At 56.4% G+C, this 21,401-nt stretch overlaps 1 protein-coding gene and 1 pseudogene across 7 annotated transcripts in view; both read right to left on the reverse strand.

Moving 5' to 3' along the window:
- The window catches only part of LOC141583971 (uncharacterized), a 28,758-nt pseudogene extending 17,541 nt beyond the window's left edge, over positions 1-11,217 (reverse strand).
- The window catches only part of SORCS2 (sortilin related VPS10 domain containing receptor 2), a 556,267-nt gene that overhangs the window by 508,271 nt on the left and 26,595 nt on the right, over positions 1-21,401 (reverse strand). The gene's annotated exons all lie outside the window — the stretch shown is intronic.

Here is a 21,401-nt window from a genome sequence, read left to right on the forward strand (position 1 = left end):
CCCCACCACCGCCCACTTCTCAGCCAATTGGCCCAGGAGGGGGAGGAAGCCTGGGCTGGGCACTCAGGTCCGGCCTCACTGACTGGCATATTAAGCACATGCTCCCTCACCAAGCTTCTGAAAACCCTGTTCCTGGGCAGAACAAAAGCTGCTGGGAGCCTGTCCCGGCTGCAGCCGCCTTTTCCTAATGGCCTAAAAGGGATCTCTCCTAATCGTTTAAACAAGAGTCAGGGGAGCTGGGTGGGGCCAGGGTAGGAGTGGGTGAGGGTGTCGGAGGAGGGGTAACTGCCCAGAGTGGGGTGAGTCTTCCCAAGGGAGGCTCCAGGGGGCCCTCAGGGCTTAGAACCAGGGGTCAGTGCCAAGGCCAACCCACGCCACGCCTGCTTCACAATTTTCATCTCCCCTGAGAACACATGGGCCCTGAAAAGGCCTTGGCAGGCCTGCCGGGCACCCCGCACTTAATATGCAGGAGCGGCCGAGGGCGGGGACGGAGCAGCCGTGCAGCAGCGAAGATGGAACACCGTCAGCTGCTGCAGGAGCAGCCTCCGTTCCTCCAGGCAGGCTGGCATCTGCGGGGCATAGGAGGCCACCGAAAGCCCCTGCCCGTGAATCTTTGGAATGACTTTGGGGATAAATAACCACTCTGGGTGAGTGCACGCGCGGGAGAAACTCACCCCCCAAGCTGGATGCAAGCGAAGGAGCCTTCGCAGAGGTGCTGGGGTTTAGCCAAGCTGGGAGTTGGCAGCTCCAAGAAGAGATGGGCAGTCTGCGGAGGCCGGGAGCGCAGCCCCTGGTCCCCGGGAGCCGCCCCTTCCCATGTGCTTCAGAAGTGGGGACCCTCCTTCCCATTCCATACAGGAAAGGCCGCAGTGAGTCAAAGATAAACAGGGGCAAAGAGACAGCAGTGACTCCTCGGAGCAAAGAGGAGACAACTCGACGTCAAGAACAGGGTGAGCACGTCCTCCTGGCCACGGCCCTCCGGGCCCAGCCGGCGCACACCCAGCTCCACCGGATCCCGTCACCCAGCCAGGCCTGCTGCGTGCCGGGAAAGAGAGGCTAGCAGGCTGGGGTTTGGGTGGTGCCTTGGGGAGGTGCTGACCCAGAGGTCGGCCTGCCATTGCAGGGAAGCTACCGGCTCGCCTGGCATGGCATCTGCAAACTCGGGTTTGGGGAGGATTCCCAGCCCCTAACCTAGAGGCAGGGCTCAGCGTGCCTGTGCTGTTTGTGCAAACCACATGACTTGTGCCGACGACCACCCGCCGGCCCCACTCGCGGGGTGTTTTGGAGACAGCAGCACAGCGGGCAGATGCCCTTACTGTCCCTGTCGTGGTCACTCTTGCCACTCCTTCAGGGACAGGTTTACAAGTTGCAGCCTCAGGATTCCAACACGATCCGGGGCTGGAGGGTGGAGAACATTTTCAAAGACAGCCCTCTGACCTGCAGACCCGCTGGCCTTCTGAGAGTCTGGGGTTTTGCTGTGTGTCAGGCGAGGGTGCCCGTGTGGCCAGTGCATTCCCTGGTAGATGGTGCCTCGCAGGGGTCATGATGAGATGCTGGAGGAATTAGGCATGTGCCATGCGGCTCTGCCAGGAGAGGGTTCTGGAAGCTGCAGCTGGGCCCTCCAGCCTTCACTCCCTGCACCTTCTCCCTCCGCTGGGTCTGCCTGGTCTCTCTCCTCTCACTGCCAGGCAAGGAGCAGCGGCTCAACCCTGTCAGCTAAACAGCCCGGGAGCAAGCATCCGAGCGCCCAGCGAGGCCACAGACATGCAGAGAGGCACATACATACACATACGTACACATACATACACATATGTACACAAACATACACATACGTACACATACATACACATACGTACAGCTCGTTTCCCCACGCTCACTCAGTCACTCCACAGCACTCTCAGCAAAGGGATGTGGGCTATTCAGAAGCATCCAGAATGGGAATGGGAAATAAAATGAAAACCACCTTCACCAGGGAGAGGCATCGTGTGCGGGCAACATTCAGAGTTCTCAGTGCGTCTTCCGTGTATTCTTTTGTTTCTCACTGCACATTGCCTCCTCCATCTAAACCACGCACCCCCGAAGGCCGGGAGGGGCAGCGCCTGAGGCCGTCACCGCCATGTGCCTGGCCCGTCACTGCCATGTGCCTGGCCCGTCACTGTGCCTGGCCCGGAAGGGCGCTGCAGTACTGTGCAGTGAATGACAAACTGAGTGACTAAGAGGGGCTCGGGCCGGACCCTCATTCCACATCCAGGTGGGGAAAAGGAGGAGAAAGGTGGCCTGTGGGGCCGCTGGGAGCGTCCACGCTGGGCCAGGCGAGAACCAGGGCCCACGTCCAGCCCCTTCTCCACGGCATTGACCAGGGACACGGTGGGCAGTGAGGCCTGGACAAGCCAGGATCTTAAAACACTGGGTGTCCTCTGCCCACCAGCCAAGCCCCACCCCACCCCCAAGGAAATGGGGGTCCCTAGATAGAGCTCTAAGGCCAACAGGGGCTCATGAGGGCAGCGGGTTAGAGGGGGACTTAGGGTGAGCTGAGAACCTCCCGACTAGGGATACATGTGGGGTCCTACCTGCACCCGCTCACGGCCCTCACTCCCTTCCACCACCCTGGGAAGTCAGTGCAGCCTGAACTATGATGGCCTGTCACATGGAGGAAGGACAGAGACCCGGGAGTTGGAGCCAGCCGAGGTCCCAGGCCATCAAAGGCAGGGCTGCAGATTGAGCAAATATAAACGTGCGACGCACACTTAAATCTGAAAACGATTATTCAGATCCTTCTTTTAGTATAAGTCTGCCTCATTATAATATCTGAATTATTAATTTTGAATAAACAATGAACGATTTTTAGTATAAGTATGTCCCATGCAGTATTGGGGACATACTTATACTCAAAAATTAGGCCAGGCACAGTGGCTCACGCCTGTAATCCCAGCACTTTGGGAGGCCAAAGCGGGCAGATCACCTTGGGTCAGGAGCTCGAAACCAGTCTGGCCAACATGGTGAAACACCGTCTCTATTAAAACTACAAAAAAATTAGCCTGGTGTGGTGGTGTACGCCTGTAATCCCAGCTACTCGGGAGGCCGAGGCAGAAGAATCTCTCAATCCCGGGAGACGGAGGTTGCAGTGAGCTGAGATTGTGTCCCTGCACGCCAGCCTGGGCGACAAGAATGAGACTCTGTCTCAAAAGCATAAATAAACAAATAAATAGAAAACAATAATAATAAATTATTCGTTGTTTATCTGAAATTCAAATTGAGCTGAGAATCCCATATTTTATCTGGCAAGTGCAGATGAGGGTCGAGTAGGGTGTAAACCACCCAACTTCAGCCACCAGCCCCGCTCCCAGTGTGTTTTGGAGACAGCAGCACAGCGGGTAGATGCCTTACTGTCCCTGTCGTGGTCACTCCCGCTGACCCTTCAGGGAGAGGTTTACACGTTGCAGCTTCAGGATTCCAACAGGATCCGGGGCTGGAAAGTGAAGGCCATTTTCAAAGACAGCCCTTTGACACTGTGGCACCAAGCATCTATTTCCAACAGACATGCAGACACAGGCCAGCCCAGGAAAGAACAGGACCAGGCTCTCAGAGCAGGTGGCTGCACCTCAGGGCGGCCAGAACCCCTCCCAGCACTGCGGAGTTCCCACCTCCACCGCGAGGACAGGGAAGTCCCCGGAATCGGAGGAAGATAATCACTTCTAATTACCATCACTCCAGCCTCCGAGCTCCCCGCAAATTAGAGTGCATCTTTCATTCCAGCTGACACCCTGGATGGCCCCGCGTTACGTATCAAACAAATTACGAATCCCCAGGAAGGACTCATTGAGGTAATTTGCTGGTGAAACATTTTTTACAGAAGTAAATCCCGAGGAGAAGCAGCTTGGCGGTGTTCTCCGCAAGCCACACCCACCAGCACCTGGTGTTTTGTTCTCTGCTACTGCAGCAAGCTCCCCTGATAGCAGCTCCTGCGGGCCCCACAACAGCCCCTGGGGGCCAGGTTCATCACAGCCAAAACACAGAGGCCAGGCAACGTCCGGTGGACTCTCCCAGACCCTGGCTTTGAAGGCCGGGAGCTGAAATCAGAACCCACGTCCACGGTGAGGAAGGCCGATTCCAATTTGTGGGAGCAGAATGCTCCCCAAGGACAAGGAGCCACCGAGAGACACTCAGGGCTGTGTCTGTAAAACAGACAGCACACGATTCCCACCATGCCAGGAACAACGCCTGCCTTTCCCAAAGCAGTTTCGACAAAACAGACCACAGCGGCTTTGCACTGCTCACCATCTTTGACAAATTCTTGGGCTTTTTGTCTTCAAAAATAAAGAAATGAAAGAGTTAGTTCTTTATGCTTTTTTTCTCTTCCCTAACATCTAAAAGGGCAAAAGTGGTCTTTTCAGAACTTTTCGGCCAGAACCCCTGCTTTTTGCTTTACAGGAAGGAAATGACCCAGAAGAGGTTTATCCTGGGTGCCAAATGCGGGTCTTGCCCAGCGACCCAGCAGAGCCAGCCCCAGGTCCCGGGTCGGGGGTGCTGTTTTAGCAAACACACCAGCCCTTCCTAAGTCCCATCTCCAGATCCCAGGCTCACAGTCAGCGGCCTGGTGACAGTAGCTTTCACTCAGCGAAGGGCCTGGGGCCAGGAAGATTCAAAAAAGAAAACTGAAGCCCTCCAGGAAAACAAGCGAGAGGAAGAGGGCAGCTGAGCATGGTTATGGGAGCCACTGTCCCGGCCACAAGGGCTCCAGCCAGGCATGTGGATCAGCAGGGAGCTGCTCCTGGTAGCCCAAAGGAGGTCGGGGGCCTTCACGGCCACAGCCCTAGCCCAGGGCCCTCAGCACTGGGCCCTGGCCTTTCTGCAGAAGCCCGGAAGCCACCAGCATAGACACAGGCAGCCCAGTGAGTGAGGAGAAGGTGTCCCTTCAACTTTCGGTATATCCCGGGCACAAAGGAACCTTCTGCAGAGAGTGGCAGGGGCAGAGGGCAGTGGGGAGGAAGGAGGGACAGGGACTCCAAAGGAGGCTCAGGGAGCACAGGAGGGAGCCCCAGAGACTCAGAGGACAGGGGTGTGTCTCCTGCTGAGAACAGCGCTGCGCCTGCTCCCTGCTGCACTCCACAGGGGCGTGGGCCATGCCTAGCACTCCCAGTGGTGAAGCCGCTGGGGCAGACTGCGCCACAGACAGCCCAGATGAAGAGGCTGCAGCAAGGGCACAGGGGTGACAGGCCAGCAGCAGTAAAGAGCGCCACAGCCATGTGGCCAGGACTGACCTCAGAGGGTTTACCAGCCCAGCCCAACCCAGGGAGGCTGTGTGCACCTGGAGCTGGGGAACGGGGGTCAGCCACAGTCTCCAGAGAGGGAGTAGAGGCAAAAACAGAGGCACCGAGCTAGTGACAGGAGGAGCTGGGTTTAAACCCAGACACGGGCAGGACAGCAGCTCACACTCCTAATCACACCAGAGGTTAACACAAATGCAACCACGTGAGGGTGCAGGCCCAGCTTCCACCCCCCCCCCACTGATGCCACCTGCACACGCACACACGCATGGACAGGCACACACAGTCCTCTCACTCCTGAGAGCAACCAAGCTGCTCTGGGCCCACAGCGCCACCCAGTGACCAATGAGAACTGTCTGGCTCGAGGCCGCTGCCAGCCACCTGCCTAGCTAGGCAAGGACGTTACGAGCAGCGTGGCAGCCATGCCTTAAAAAAAAATGTTAACAGCCTCAGAAGAGGTTTATCCTGGGTGCCAAGTGCGGATTTGACTTTATGGACAGCAAATAACATCACTAGCAACACAAAGCTATACGCAGTACGGCAACCCCCTCTAGACTCCCTCTACCGCCACAGCCTCTTCTAATTAAATCTAATTAAATCTATTTTTCCTCAAGCACCAGCATCCAAAATTAATAAAATCATTGTTTATCCTTTTGAGTACATCTGGCTCGTCGAGGAGTTGGACTACAGTCATTTCATTCAGCCTGTGCGCACGGGGCCTCTTCATTCCCACCATGACTGGAGCGGAAAGCCGTCTCCCTCCCACCAGAGCATCCAAAAGAACATTGTTCCCAAAAGAAAATGTGCTTCACGTTTCCGAGGACGGCCATCCAACAGCAGCCCCGGCCCGCAGTCCGCGGGTACCCCGAGAACTCCTGAGCACATTGGCACCCTGCTCTTTCATTTGATAGTTCCCGAATTTAGCAGCAAAAGGAAAACGGCACATACGTTTCAGACGGATCGTGGTACAAGGACTAGAGAAATCACACTCTAAAAAACATCCACCATCGAGCATGTCAAGCAGGAGAAAACGAAACTCCCCACCTTGGGCCCATCATTCTGCCGGTTCCAAAGAGTTTTGTCCACCAGGATCTGACGTAAACTCGCAGCCCTCCTGCTGGGGGTTATTGTTCCCACTTTATAGCTGGGATAATAGAGGCCAAGAAAGGCTGTAACGTAAGACTTAGCAAGCCAGGACATAGAATCCTGTCTGCTTTCCTCAATAAGACACCCACTGCACCAAGCTCAACACCTGGTCCATAGTAGGTCCTTTTCAAAAGATGCCAGATAGATGGATGGATGGATGGATGGATGGATGGATGGATGGATGATGGATAGATGATAGAGAAAAGTATAAATGTTAGGATGGATGAATGGATAGATAGATGATAGAGAGAGAGAAAAAAAATTATTAAATGCTAGAGTCAGCCCCTAGTCTTGCGGCCCAGGGTTCACTCTAATTGCTTCCTGGCTGCAGCTATATTGAGAAGGATGTGGACAGGGTCCCTTTAGGAGGAACCACTGTGAGTCACTGACCACCTGAGACTCACAGCCAAGAGGCGTCTCTTCTACAAAGAGCAGCCTGGTGGACACAGACCAGAAGGCCACTAGAAGCATAAAGCCTTTTTTCAAATAACAAGATAAAGATTGCTTTGCGCAGGAATCCTTTGGCTTGGGAGCTTTTCCTGGGCATCTTGAAAGGCTATTTTTATTGCAATCAATTTTGTTAAAGTTGGATTTACTAAAGAGGAAGATGAAAATTGCCCGTGTTATCTGCTGCCTGTCAGAAACTTCACATTTCTATTTCTATTCTTGGCTGGACCTGAGGCTCCAAACTCCTCCTGCACCACTGCCAGGAACTAAAAATAGCTGCCAGTGACCATGTGCCCTGGCATAGGGGCCCGGAGTCTCAGGATAGCTGCCTCAGAGCCTCAACCAACCAGCCTTCGCCAGGTGAGCCTGACGGACCCCCATGAGTCCCCTAAGGCCAGGTCTCCATCTGGAAAATCACAGAAGCCTCTCACACCTGTGAGATGAGACGGCATTAAAACAATAAAACTGACCAGGTGAGGCGGCTCACACCTGTAACCCTAACACTTTGGGAGGCCGAGGTGGGCGGATCACCTGAGGTGAGGAGTTCGAGACCAGCCTGGCCAACATGGTGAAACCCTGTCCCTAATGAAATACCAAAATTAGCCGGGAATGGTGGCACATGCCTGTAATCCCAGCTACTCAGGAGGCTGAGGCAGGAGAATCGCTTGAACCCAGTAGGTGGAAGTTGCAGTGAGCAGAGATCGCGCCATTGCACTCCAGCCTGGGTGACAAAGCAAGATTCCATCTCTAAATAAATAAATAAATAAATAAATAAATAAATAAATAAATCCACGGTAATAAATCATTAACAGTGACTCTGCTAGGCAGCAACACAGCATAGCGGCTGAGAATCTTCACTCCGACGCCCTCGCCCGCACCATGCACCCCTCCCACCCCAGCACCTCCTGTTTTCTCTCCTGTGACTCTCAGAAGCCCCTCACTCTCCTGCTGCCCACAGACACGCTCCTGGTCCTCAGCCCTGGCAACACACCCCGCGCTGGCTGTTCCGCTGCCTGGAGTGCTCAGGCCTCAGATACCCATGTGTCTCTTGCCATCACTTCCCTCCCAAAATCTCTCAAAAGTCACTTACGGCAAGACCTCCTCTGGCCATCCTACCCAAAATGCCAAGCTCCCCGATTTCCAGATACCACCGATTCTCCATCCCTATTTATTTTCTCCACTACACACTCACCTCCATGTATGCACGTCTGTGCAGGCACGTGTACCCACATGGATGTCCATACATGCTGGTGTCTGAAGGCCGAGAGACACGCATTTACCCGTCCGTGGCTACTGCACGGCTCCTCCCCACCAGAATGCCAGCGGGCAGGGATTTTCATCTTCTTTGTTTTCTTCTCCATCCTCAGCATCTAGTAGAGAAGTACGAATGCATGGAGACTCTTTCTGGGCCTGGCAGCCCTTACACTCGCACCTAGAGCTTCATGGTGCTCTCGCCTGTCTAAATGGAATTGCAGCGCTACCAGCATTGCCTGCCATGAGAAGCTTCCGTGGAATCCAAAAGGAAGGGATCTCACCCTTGTAGCTAACGGAACCAGCACTCGCTGGCTCTTCCAAGTCTCTCTGCCCACTAAGTGCTCATCAAAGTGGGCACGGACAGACTCAGGCAGCATCACCCGTCCCTGTGCCCAATCCAGGCCTGGCGTCTCAAAGGCCATGTAAGCAGCCAGAATGGGCCCCTAGTGCATGGGCGCTCTACCCCAGTGCCCGGCACCACCGCCCCAGGAAACCACCCCCTCAGGGGCCAGGCCACAAACACCTCCCCGCTAATCACCCCCAGAGAGGGCTTCCTATCCACCCGTTCTGTGGTTTCTGAAGCTGCAGAAACCTGGGCGACCTGGAGCCAAGACACAGTCCCTCAAGACCAAGGGGACCAGGACTTGACCCTCTGTGTGACCTCAGGCCAGTGACTGTGCCTCTCTGAGCCTCCAGTTCTTGCTCTGGAAAATGAGGGTCTTACCAGTTCCTGCCCCAAAGGTCCACTGAGAAGCGCTGTACTGTGTGGTGACCTCCAGCCTCATTCCTGAGTCCTCGTCCTGGTCCCCACCCCGCTCACCCGCCCCCACCACAGCTACCAGTGCCTCCTCACCCTGAATCCTGCGAGGGTCTGCAATGCGCCGAGCATCTGCTGACCCTGAACCCACTGAGGGTCTGCACTGCCCCAGCAGCCCAGTGTCCGGGCCCCTGCATGGAAACAGGGTCGCCAGCTGCGGGTGCTTGGAGGATGACGGCTACATCTGCCCTGGAGCAGGCCCTCAGAAGTGGCCAGGAGACGTCATCACGATGACATCCTGTCCCCACCGTGGCTTCTGCCGGCCTAGTCCACAGTCTGGGTCCCGCACTGCCCTTCCCAGCTCTCCGGGCTGGTTGGTGACTTCCCCTGCTCCGGCAAGCTCCCTCCACCCAGCGGTTCCCCTGCACAGTGGCAGTGCCTGGCCTCCCTAGGGCATCTGGGGGCCCTGCCTGTGCTCTGCCCCGCCTCCTCCATCTGGGAGGCAGTAGCTGAATGTACGGGCGCTGAAGTCTGGCTCCTGGGCTCAGCTGCCCTGTGCCCCAGAAAGCCTCAGGAGGTGCCTGGTGCAGCACAGCGGGGAGCTTTGGTGACCATCCAACACGGCGCCCGTCACTGATGCTTGTCTCTGACCGTGCAGCTGCGACCACATCAACCAAATGCTCCCCAAGGGCGGAGGTGCCCCAGTGCCTTACCCAATCTTGACTTTGATACCATCCTCCTCGGCCCCCAGAGGCCGATGCATGGCCGTCTGCTGGGTGGAACTGAACTGGGTGCCCTGGGCGTCCCCACCGTGTCCCTGTCCACAGAGTGCGACCCCCAGCATCCCTGCCTACTAAGGGGGCCCAGAGCAGCTCCCAGTGGGGTGGGGAGGGGAAGCATCAGCACAGCGTGGCATCCTCCACAGAAATGGTGCAGCCAGCGCCGCGGGAGCACCCACATTATGCAAAGCCCCAGCGCCAAGGGCTCAGATTGAAATGTAGGAGCTGAGCAGGAGTCTAAAGGTCACGGACCATGGAGCTTGGCAGGGAAGTAAATTAAGAGTTGGGCCCAGAACGCTGGGGGGCTGTAGAGATGATGAAAAGAATAAATCCACCATCCTGGGCTGCCGTGGGGGGCAGCATAACGAGGCTGGCACACCACAGCTCGCTCACTAACTAACCAGCACTCTCCAGCATAGGCGCCGGGCCCTGGACCCTAGGAGTCTGGCAGCACCAGGAGCCTAGCACCCATTCCCAGCCCACCGGAATGGGCGCTAGGCTGGCTCAGACATCAGCAGTCTCCCCAGACAGAGGCCGCAGGGACCCTGGGGTGTCCCCCTTCCTCCTCATCACTAGGCAGCTTTCCCCTCATCCGTCCTGCCGGAGCCCAGGCCTCCCCGCTACTCCCCAGCTACTCCCACAGGCCCATGGGTCCCCCAGGCCTGCAGCCCCCATCCCTCCAATCCTGCTCCACACTGTGCCCCACGCTATGCAGGATGGTCACTCTCCCACCACCCTCCGCAAAGGCTGTCCACAGCTCCATCATCCAGCTCTGTCACTCAGATGTCACATTCCCAGCAACCACGGGGCCCTTGTCAGAACGCAGCTCCAGGGTGAGCCAAGACATCTGCATGGCCAGCAGCACCCAGGTGCTGTGGATGCCCTGGGTCATGGGGCACCCTGTGAGCGACCCTCCATGATCCAGCCCAAGCCCCCTCCCATCTCACCACACACCGAGAGCCTGGGTCTCTCCCAAAGCCCCCACATGCCACACTTATCTCCTTGTTCTTGTGCCCTCAGTCTGGAGTGCCTCTTCTGCTGACCACCCACACTGTGGCAGGCACATTCATTCTTAAAGTGCAAAGGCCACCTCCATTATGAAGTCCTTCCAAATCCTCCCCGACAAAAAGAACGACCCTCTCCTTCTCTGTGTCTCCACTGGATGTTGCCTGTCCCCTCGTGCAGGATGCTTTACTTTCTGCTTCGTCAGGCTGGCCTGGTCACCTGGGGTTCTCCAGTGCACAACACATGCAGGAGTTCCATAAACATTAGCTAAGTGAATGAAAAAATGAGTGGATGGATGGATGGATGGATGGATGGATTGGTGGATGGGTGGGTGGATGGATGGGTGGGTGGATGGATGGATAGATGGATGGGTGGATGGGTGGATGGGTGGGTGGGTGGATGGGTGGATGGGTGGGTGGGTGGATGGATGGATGGGTCGGTGGGTGGGTGGGTGGGTGGATGGATGGATGGGTGGATGGGTCGGTGGGTGGGTGGATGGATGGATGGATGGATGGATGGACTGGTGGGTGGGTGGGTGGGTGGGTGGATGGATGGATGGATGGATGGATTGGTGGATGGATAGACAGATGCAGACAAATGGGTGAGCGATGGGTGGATGAATGGATGGATCAGTGGATGGTGTAACCAGGTGTGATGGTTATATTTCATGTGTCAACTTGACTGGGCCCAGATATTTGGTCAAGCATTATTCTGGATATTTCTGCAGAGGTGTATTCGGATGAGATTAACGTATAAATCAGGAGACTAAGTGAAGCACACTGCCCTCCAGAGTGTAGGCCAGCCTCATCCAATCAGTTAAAGGCCTGGAGAGAAGCAAAGGCTGACCCTCCCCTGACTTAAAAGAGAATTATCTTGCTGACAGCCTTCAGCCTGGAGTGTGAGCTCTCCCAGGCTCTACACCAGTCTGCCAGCCTTCGGACTCCAACTGGGACACTGGCTTTACAGATTCTGGGCCTGCCAGCCTCCATCTTTATGTAAGCCAGTTCCTTACAGCAAATCGCTGTCACAGATATGAAAATACATACGTTAAAATCTCCAAATGTAGATGCAGACCTAGACACACGCTTCCTACTGGCTCTGTTTCTCCGGAGAACCCGGACCCATGTACCAGGGGTCTTCATCTCCTTCACACGTGAGCACACCGACTCTGCTCCGCTCCCACCCAAAGACACTGTAGACTTGACTATGAGAACACCTTGCAGATCTAACACCCACGACCTTGGAACACCCATGACTGTGGCAGAAGCTCCCAGACCCCTTCTCAGCCTCTGAGTGACCTCAGCCCTCTGTACCCTGGGCATGAACCAAGTAAGGTTTGGTCCAGATCATAACGGGAGGAATTCCAGGCAAACTACAGAAAGAGGGAAATTCGGATAATCTGTGCTGGAAGCCTGGGAGCCCTGCAGCAAGGATTCTCCCCGGGAAGGATGAGCAACTTCAAAGACAGAGGTGCTCTTTCTGGAAAGATTCTGGAGCCCTTGGGGCAAGGAAAAGGATGGAGTCCTTAGACTCTCTTGATTTTCAGTCCTGGGAGCTAAGAAATTGTCACTGAGAACCACCTGGGGAGAGGGGCTCCTGTCACCTGGTGGCAGGGACATTCTTTAAGGGGTCATAGCAGGGTAGGGTGGGAGAGCTTTCACCGTATGGGAATTATCGGGGAAGGAGACATTACGGGGGAGGAAACAGGGTGGGCAGAGGCAGGCAGGGCTGCTCTTGGAGGAGAGCTCCCGCCTCTGGGTTCCGAGCGTGACAAACTGCCCCTGTACCCCAAAGCAGAAAGGACAGCCTCACAGACAGGCCCAGAACAGGGAATAGCAAAAGGAACAAAATCAAAGGGGCTTCAGTGCCCAGGGACACCCCACAGACCAGGCTGTGAAGCAGAGCAAGGCGCGGCAGACCTCACGCGAGTCCACTCGGAGCTGGGACGGGGCAGCCTGGGCACAAGAATGGGCACTTCTGGCCCTGGCCCGGCCAACAGGACTGGGATTCACCCAGTCGGCCCAGGGGGCACCAGCCCAGCTGCTGACGCCATGGAGGGACACCACGGGGCACTCCCCTGTTTGAGATGGTGGCCCTGGCCACATGGGCTGAAGGTCCTAGGGGGTGGGCCCAGCCCCCAGACCCCACCCCCCAGCCCCCCAGCCCCATGCCTGTGGCCACAGCGGCTCCAGTGCAGCTGCACAGAGTTACAGGCTCCAAGCCCTGACCCCAGAGCCGCACTGAGGGTCCCAGAGTGGAGCAGTCCCCTCGCCTCCCACAGATGGACCTGGAGATGCCCCTTCTCCACTCCTCCCCATGCGGGGTCCTGGCCAAGTCCCTGTCCCATACATAGTTCTCACCAGGACAATCACCTTCACCTTTAAGAGAGGACAGAGAGGGCGAGGAGTAGACCGGGTTTCAGCATCGGCAGAGACGCGGGGGTCAGCTCCGCAGCCGCCCTTGCTGAAATCCTGCTTTTAGGCACCAAGATTCGGGCCTCCCCATGGCTCCTGACACACAGCAGGTGACAGTTATACGTGGAACTGTGTCCCCTCAAAACCCATCTGTTGAAGCCCTAATTAATATCCTCACCCCAGAACCTGCCTGTCTTTATTTGGAGACGGGACCTTTAAAGGGGTGATCACGTTAAAATAAGATGGTCAGAAGGGCCCTGATCCAGTGTGACCGGTGTCTTCACGGGAAGAGGAGATTAGGACGCAGGCACACACAGACAGAAGACCCGCGAGGATGCCGGGAGAAGACGGCATCTGTGAGCCCAGGAGAGGGGCCTCGTAATAAAACCAGGCCTGCTGACCCCTTGTCTCAGCCTTCCAGCCTCCAGGACTGTGAAGAACCTGCCTGCGGCGTGGAAGCCCCCCAGCCTGGGGTCCTTTGTCACGGCGGCCCAGGCAAAGGACAATGTGGCCAAGAACTGCCACCCGTCAGCTCCCACCCCCTCCCCTGCAGGCATCCTCAGCTCCGGCCACCCGCTGCCTCCCAGCTGGATGAGGAGCCCCAGAGCAGAAACCAGACATCCCTGCCCTCCCCACCCTCCCCGGCACACTGAAGCCACCACGCCTCCAGGGAGGGAGGGGCCCTCCTCCAGGAAAGCCCCGACAGGCAGGTTTCAGAAGAGGCGACAGCAGGCATCACAGCCACAAAACGGGTTCAGCCGCCCTGACTGAGGACCCGGAGGGCTTTGTTTAGCTGCTCCTGGGGCCTGGGGAGAAGACACAGGACAGCGGCCCCAAACGACTCCCCGGCCATGAGGTTGGAGGGAACGCGTCACCCCAGGCCGCCGCGCAGAGGGTGCCCCTGCCGCCTCCCACCAAATCTCAAGAAAGCCCACGTCACCCACAAAGCCCCATGAGAACCCAGTTTTCCGGAGAAATCAAGAAGAAAGTGGCTCTGTCACCTGGGTTTATGCAGAGGAGACAGGAGCCAGGGTGTGGGAAAGGGGAACCCAGGGCCGGGAGTAATGAGCGCTGGACGCAGACATGGGGGGCACACAGCCCTCGAGGAGGCCCTCAGGCTGCAAGGGGGTGCGGAGCCAGGCTGGAGCCAATCCAGAGGCTGAAGCACTGCCGGCCTCTGGGCTCCAGAATTTCTCAGGCTGATGTCCCGTCCTGCCCCGCAGGGCCTCCCACGTGGCGTGTGAGCACGCAGGTGCAAGCACGTGGATGAAATGTGAGGGGCCCACGGCCGCCACGGTGGCACCGGCAGGGATGGCCCCACGGCCCTTCAGCTACACATGAACCCACTTGCTAGTGAGGTATCATTCAATGCGCGTTTGTGATCCTGGAGGTGAGGAGACCCGGACGGGAGAAAACAAAACCAGAGAGAGGTCACGCCCCGGTGCTTCCCGGCTGTCCTTGAAGACGTGGCCTGGGGAACAGGTTTGCCCCCTCTCTCTATGCCCCACCCAGGGAGCAAGGCTGCCCGTGAGCTCTGGCACAGTGACAGCCCACACTGAGCTGCCGCGGGGCCAATGCATCTCAACCTAAGCGGTGACTCCGAGGGAGGAGGCCTGTGAAAGCTGGGGACAGATGGCGGTCTGGATTAGTGGGCCCCGGGGGAAGGGGCCGTGCTTTTCTTTGTCTCAAATGATGTGCAGCGGGCTGGGCCGTTGTCAGTGTGGCTGGAAGAAACAGCCCCTCTGCCCTCCGCCCGTTAAGGATGAGTCCCCTCACACATTCTCCCCACCCCAGCCGTCACAGACATCTGGACTTAACCCTCGAGCAAACGGAACGGCACTGATCATGCTGCAGTTCGCAGGGTCCTGTCAGCTCCTGCCCCAGAAGGACACGTGGGGTCCCAGCAAGGCCAGGCTTGGGGCCAGTCGGACCCAGGTTCCAATCCGCGCTCGGCTCCTTGGGCTCTGTGACCTCAGGCCGGCCGCATACCTCTCCAAGACTCAGCCCCAAAGGGGCTCAGTGAGGCCACCTCTCAGGGCTAGGAGCAGAGAAGGGAATCCATGCCTGGTGCCCGCCACTGTGGGCACTCCCTCAGTGGTGGCGTTGCAGCTTCCAGCCCTCGCAGCATCAAGAAAATCCATCGCTGGAGATCAGAGGCCCCGGGCTATGGAACCCGATTTGGGGGGTTCAGCCCTCCAGAGCCGTATGTTCTCAGGGTGGGAGTTCAAACACAGCCCAAGTGCTTCATTCAGCATTGCTCTCACTGAGAGACAGGGCCTTTGTTCCCTCCCCTTGAGCCCAGGCAGGCTTCTGACAGGTTGACATTGGATTGGAAGTGACATTCTGTGGCTTCCAAGGCTAGGACCCAAAAGGCCACGCAGCCTCTGCCTCCTCTGCAGGAACCCCTCGCTGCAGCCCCGGCCTCATGACAGCTGTCCCACTGCTCTACGGGGCTCTACTGGGAGGAAGCCCCAACGCATCCAGGGCGGAGAACGCCCACAGCAGCCCTGAGAGGGCAGGAGGAGATGGAGATGTGTGTGTCGCCCGTGGCCCGGCTCACAGGGAGCAGATGCAGACGTCCACGCAGCCCCCACGCACCAGCTCCAGCCTGGCCGGGCAGCAAAAACCACACGCGGGAGCTCAAGGGCGATCACCCCCAAACCCCAGCTGGGCCCGAACCACAAAGTGAGCAGGGGCAAGCCACGGTCCCAGCCCCTTCCCAGGACTGCAGCCGTCACCAAGCGCTGGCCAAGCCATGCCGGCTCAGAACAACTGAGAGAGGAGAAGCCGGAGGAAGTTCGGTGAGATGATGCCGTCAGCGTTTCTGTCACGCTTCGGATTCAGCAAAACGCTTTCTCAGTCTTTGCATTCAACAGAGAATGAGTCCGGTCCGCTCTGAGCCACGAGCAGGGCTGGGCACCGCACACGAAGGAGCAGAGGCCTGGTACCTCCGCTCACAGTTCACGGTCCAGCGGCTCGAGGCAGGCATCCAGGAGCCGTGGCTGCAGCCACGATCACAGTGCCCACGCAGCCATAGTCATGCTTGTGCGGCACAGCACAGGTAGGGGAAGGCGTAACTCTAACTCTGCCGGGGTGATCAGGAAAGTCTACATGGAGGAGGCAATTCTGCATTAGGGTTTTGAAGAATCAACAGGAGTCCACCAACCTATTTTGTATAATTGGATCATACTCTCTTTCTCCCTCTGAAGCGTTTTCGTAAGTTGCAGACATCAGTCCCCATGAGGTAGAGAGAAGATTGGTCTGTTTACACCAAAGCAAAGATGTCATATGTCTTGCCCCAGGTGAAATGTCCTTCGTAAAAACAACTTACACTTAATGAAGTTCGGGGTCCTCCGGGTCCACTCAGCCCCCACTGAGCTCATGACAGAGGACCAAGCCCCAGGACTGTCCTGGAAGGGGAAGGAGCGGAAGAAGTGGGAGGTCCACAGGAGCCCCCGATCCCTCCCCAGTGCCACACCTCCCCCCGATACGGTTTGACTCTGTCCTCACCCAAACCTCACTGTGATCCGCAGTGTTGGAGGTGGGGCCTGGGGGAGGTCACGCGGGTGGCGTTCTCATGAACGGTGTAGTACCACCCTCCTTTGTACGTTCATAAGTGAGTTCTCACCAGATCTGGTTGTTTAAAAGTGTGTAGCACCGGCTAGGTGCGGGGGCTCATACCTATAATCCTAGCACTTTGGGAGGCCGAGGCGGGTGGATCACAAGTTCAGAAGTTCAAGACCAGACTGGCCAACATGGTGAAACCCCATCTCTACTAAAAAGTACAAAAGTTAGCTGGGCATGGTGGCTCATGCCTGTAATCCCAGCTACTTGGGAGGCTGAGGTAGAACTGCCTGAACTGGAACCCAGAAGGTGGAGGTTGCAGTGAGGTGAGATCGCGCCACTGCACTCCAGCCTAGGCTACAGAGCAAGACTCTATCTCAAAAAAAAAAAAAGAAAAGAAAAGAAAAAACTGTGTCGCACCTCCTTTCTCTCCCTCTCTCCTTCTCTCTCTCTCTCTTTCTCTCTCTCTCTCTCTCTCTCTCTCTCCTGCAGGCTTCCTGCTATGAATAAAAGCTCCCTGAGGCCCCGCCCGAAACCGATAACACCATGCTTCCCACACAGCCTGGGGAACCGCGAGCCAATCAAACCTCTCTTCTTTATAAATTACCCAGTCTCGGGTGTTTCTTCACAGCAATGCAAGAACGGACTAATACTCTCCCCCACCACGGACTCCCCCACCACGGACCACCACGGGACATGAGGTGTGGGCAGAAGCAGCAGCTCACCAAAGCAAAAGGCCCCAGGCCACAAGGCCACAAGGCCACCAGGCGAGGATGCTGAGACCAGAGAACACGACTTGCCCAAAACCTGCTGCAGCCGCTTCCCAGGGGCTGCAGCCCCAGCCCCACCTCCTCTCACCCTTCACACTCATCACAAATTATTAAAAAGCCCTTCCATATCCCCATTTGGTGCCTTAATGGTGCATTTGTCTTCACACTGGAGGAGGATTAAGCTAGAGGCAGATTTCAAGGAGAAAATTAAACATTGTCAGACCGACCTGCCTTCCCAGCCTGGCTCAGCCATGCTCCCCGGCCTGCCCCCTGGGGCTCAGCCCTGCAAGATTCCTGAGCTTCCTGGGAACTTCCCAGCACATGGGTCCAGATGTGCGTCATGCTGCGGTGCCTAGAGGGGCCCTGGAAACCAGCATGCCAGCCCCGGGACCCCCAGCTCACTCAGCAGCTACACCCTCTTTCCATATCCATATGAATGAGCTGATACCAGCATTAATACCCAGCAGTCATTGAGTTCCTGCTCTGTGCCTGGTAGGCAGCAGACATCCCTCTGAACAGATGAGAAAACTGAGGCCCAGAGCATCTCACGTGCCGCTCAACAGCGTGGACTTCAGAATGAGGCCGCCGGGGTCAAACTGCACAGGTGTGGGCCACAGGCCAGACCAGGCATCTTCCAAGATGCCCTTCCCAGCCAGGCCCTTCCCAGGAAGGCACCAGGAGGCCCCGAGGCACCTGCACTTGGAGCTGACGCACACACGAGCCGCACTGTGATTCTGGGGTGCCTTGGTGGGCGTGTCTGGAAAAACATGCGGGGCACTGAGGGCACGCCCCACTCCTGACTTCTGACCCGGTGACTTCATTCCAGAGAGAATTCATCCCAGGAAACCACCAGACACACGGATAAAGAGTTCTATCCAGGGGGATTCCTTGGGTTAATACACGTCAGCGTAATTACTTAGAATTTTTAAATTGACATCACTCCAAGGACACAGCGAGAGAAAAAGAAAGAAATGACCGTGTGGTCACCTGTCCTTTTCAAAGGATTTTCACCCAGATAGGAAAATGCATACCATATAATGTTAGGTGCACAAAGAATAATTCCAAACTCTGGGTGTGTGTGTGTGTCTGGGTGTGTGTGTCTTTGTGTGAGTGTGTTTGTGAGTGTGTGTCTGTGTACCTATGTGTGTCTGTGTGTGTCTTTGTGTGTGTCTGTGTGCCTGTGTGTCTGTGTCTGTCAGTGTGTGTCTGTGTCTGTGAATGTGTGTGTCTGTGTGAGTGTGTCTGTGTGTGTGTCTGTGTGTGAGTGTGTGTGTGTATGCGTGCATCTGTGTGTGTACATATACAGTAAGGTCCTTATCTTTGCACAGAAGAAAACTGGGATGAGAAGCCACCACAAACTGGCCACTGGTACCTGTGGGAATGAGAATGTGGGTTACGGTCAGTTTCTTTCTCCTCAGGCCTCTCCTCTTGCGAGGTCTAACATGAGCGTGAGTCCTGTCCTTCAGCAGAACATGAGTCTGGGTTTCGTGTTGCTTGGTTGTGTATTGGTTTTAATACAATACAAATCTTGGCAAATTCGCAGCTCGGGAAGTCTGGGATTTCACTGTCCTGGGCTCCAGTTAGGACCCAAGCAGAGGAGCCCTCCCTCCAGCACCCAGCCAGGGCCTGCCTCAGAAAAGCAAAGAGGCCTCCGCATGTTCATGAGCGAATGAGCCGAGGTGGAGTGGAGGAAGAAGAGGAATGGTTTTCCAGGCTCCCTGCAGCTCCTCTGCAGAAACCCCTCCCCGGCCGGCCCCACGACCACCCTGCCGCGCCCGCGCCCGCACCCCACACAGAGCCATCCGCCCCGGCCCTCCCACACTGCCCTTTCCAGAGCCTCCTGCTCTCTCCAGCCACAGCCTGGGCAGCCTGACCACAGCCCGTGGCCTCCCTCCCTGCACCAGCTCTCTGCCCCGGCCGCACTACCCTTCTTTTTAACAGCTCTGCTGGAATCTCATCGGCTCGCTGTACGGTGCGCCAAGCCAGTGGCTATTAGCACATTCCCAGGACCCCGCGCACCGCCAGTCCACTTTAGAACGCTTCCATCCCCGCACCCCACTCTTCGCCAGTCCCAGGCAACCACTGACCTGCTTTCTGGCTATCCCTATTCTAGACCTTCCACAGACGTGCATCCGCACAGGAGGTGGCTGTTCGTCGCCGGCTTCTTCACTGAGTGTCATGCTTTCAAGATCCATCTCATGGCAGGTGTCGGGGCTTCATTCCTTTCCGGGGCTGAATAACGTTTCCCCGTGTGGATGGGCCGCGCTGTGTTCGTCTGCGTGTCTGTTGCTGGACATTCGGGCTGTTTCACCTTTGGGTACCAAGAATCAGGCAGCAGTGGGGACACAGGTTCTCATCTCTCTAGGGCTCATGCCTAGCAGGGCACTGCTGGGTCACGTGACACTTTCTGTCCCCAAAACATGCCCAGTTCATTCCATCATCTGAGGCCCCAGAACACACTTTCCCCTTGCCTGGTGGGCTCCAAAGCCATCCCGCCCACCCTGACCAGGGCAGGACATCACTTGCTCCATTTTCCCCATAGCACTTAGCCCCATCTGATCTTCTTTCACTGTTTTTAGGCTCTTGGTGTCTCTCCCGTGCTCCGTGAAGGTCAGGACCTGAAAGGCTTGGTCCTTACGAAACCAATACCTCCTCCCACAGGACCAAACACTCGGAAAACACTCAATCAATATATGCTTCACTACACATCTTTCTCCAAGAGTCAACGAAGTGCTTCCTCTTCCAGGAAGCCTGCCTGGCCCTCCTACAGAATGAGCTGCCCACTCCACGGCCCAGCAGCTCTGGAAGACGAGTGTTGACTTTTGCCTCCTCTCCGTGGGCTGTGGGCTTCAGGAGCGAAAGCCTCTGCCTTTTCTTCCCTGTGTCCGCCATGCCCTCACAGGCCCAACGCATGTTAAGGGCTGGGTGGCTTTCGCCAAACCTCTGCCCCGCCGACATCCCTGCGGTTGTAACAGTTCTGTTCAGTGGTGGGTGACTTGGGGTGATGCGAACCTGCCCCCGGTTCAAGTCGAGCTCTTGCACACCTGGAACCAGAAGAGCGCCAAGGGCATTCGCAGTCACACGGGAGGTCACTGTGGAGCTCTGTGGTTCCGCTGGTCACGCTGCCTGAGAAGGGCTCACCCGGAGACATATACATGGAATGCCCAGAGAGCTCATTCAAACTGCAGGTGCTAAGCCCACCCATAGGCCGGGCGTCTGGATGTTTGCAGGGAGCTCCCATCTCTGCCTTTATAAGTCCTCAGGAGATTCTGACACACACCAAAGTCTGGTAATAACTCCTCAAGGGCATCAGTTCAAAAACTCGAGGGGAAGAAAGGGGATCATATTTGCCCACAAGTGCCTGGAGACGTCTGGTCAACCCACAGGGGCATGGTTGGCTCTGTGAGTATGAAGGGCAAAGTCAACACGATCAGATGTCTAATTGGGTGCCGTCACTGAGCTGACGCCTTTGCCACATAAATAATGATGATTTATCAAACAGCATTCTGCTTATTAAAGCTTTCTTCCCTCTCTCTGACAAACCATTGGGGCATTACTTTGTTTTGAAAAATAATTCCTTTTTCAAACAACCTGTGTGGGTGAGTCTTAATTAATCATTTTCTTTCTATGGCAACTGGAGACATAAAAGGAACTGAATGTGGGATGCATTGGAAATTTCTCGCAAATCCGTTCCCTAAGTCACTTCCCGCTGCTCCGTGACCAAGCTTGGCCTTGGGAAGGAGCCGGCAAGTGGTACGTTCCGCACACGGGATGCCCCGGGGAGGCCGCCCCACAGCGTGCACAACGGGGCTGGAAATAGAAGCCACAGGCACTTCATTCACGTCCCCGCACATGGAACTTTCCAGAACTGGGGGACTATCAATTGGCCACACTCTCTCTGAGATAGACAGCGGCCCCTTGCCTGAATCAACCTCACCGGTCTAAACCAATGCTTAATAGATATTTCCAGAAAATCGGCTTGAAAATCAAACAAGTCA

The sequence above is a fragment of the Saimiri boliviensis genome, chromosome 3 (assembly GCF_048565385.1).
Source record: "Saimiri boliviensis isolate mSaiBol1 chromosome 3, mSaiBol1.pri, whole genome shotgun sequence".
In the NCBI taxonomy this organism is placed as follows: domain Eukaryota; kingdom Metazoa; phylum Chordata; class Mammalia; order Primates; family Cebidae; genus Saimiri; species Saimiri boliviensis.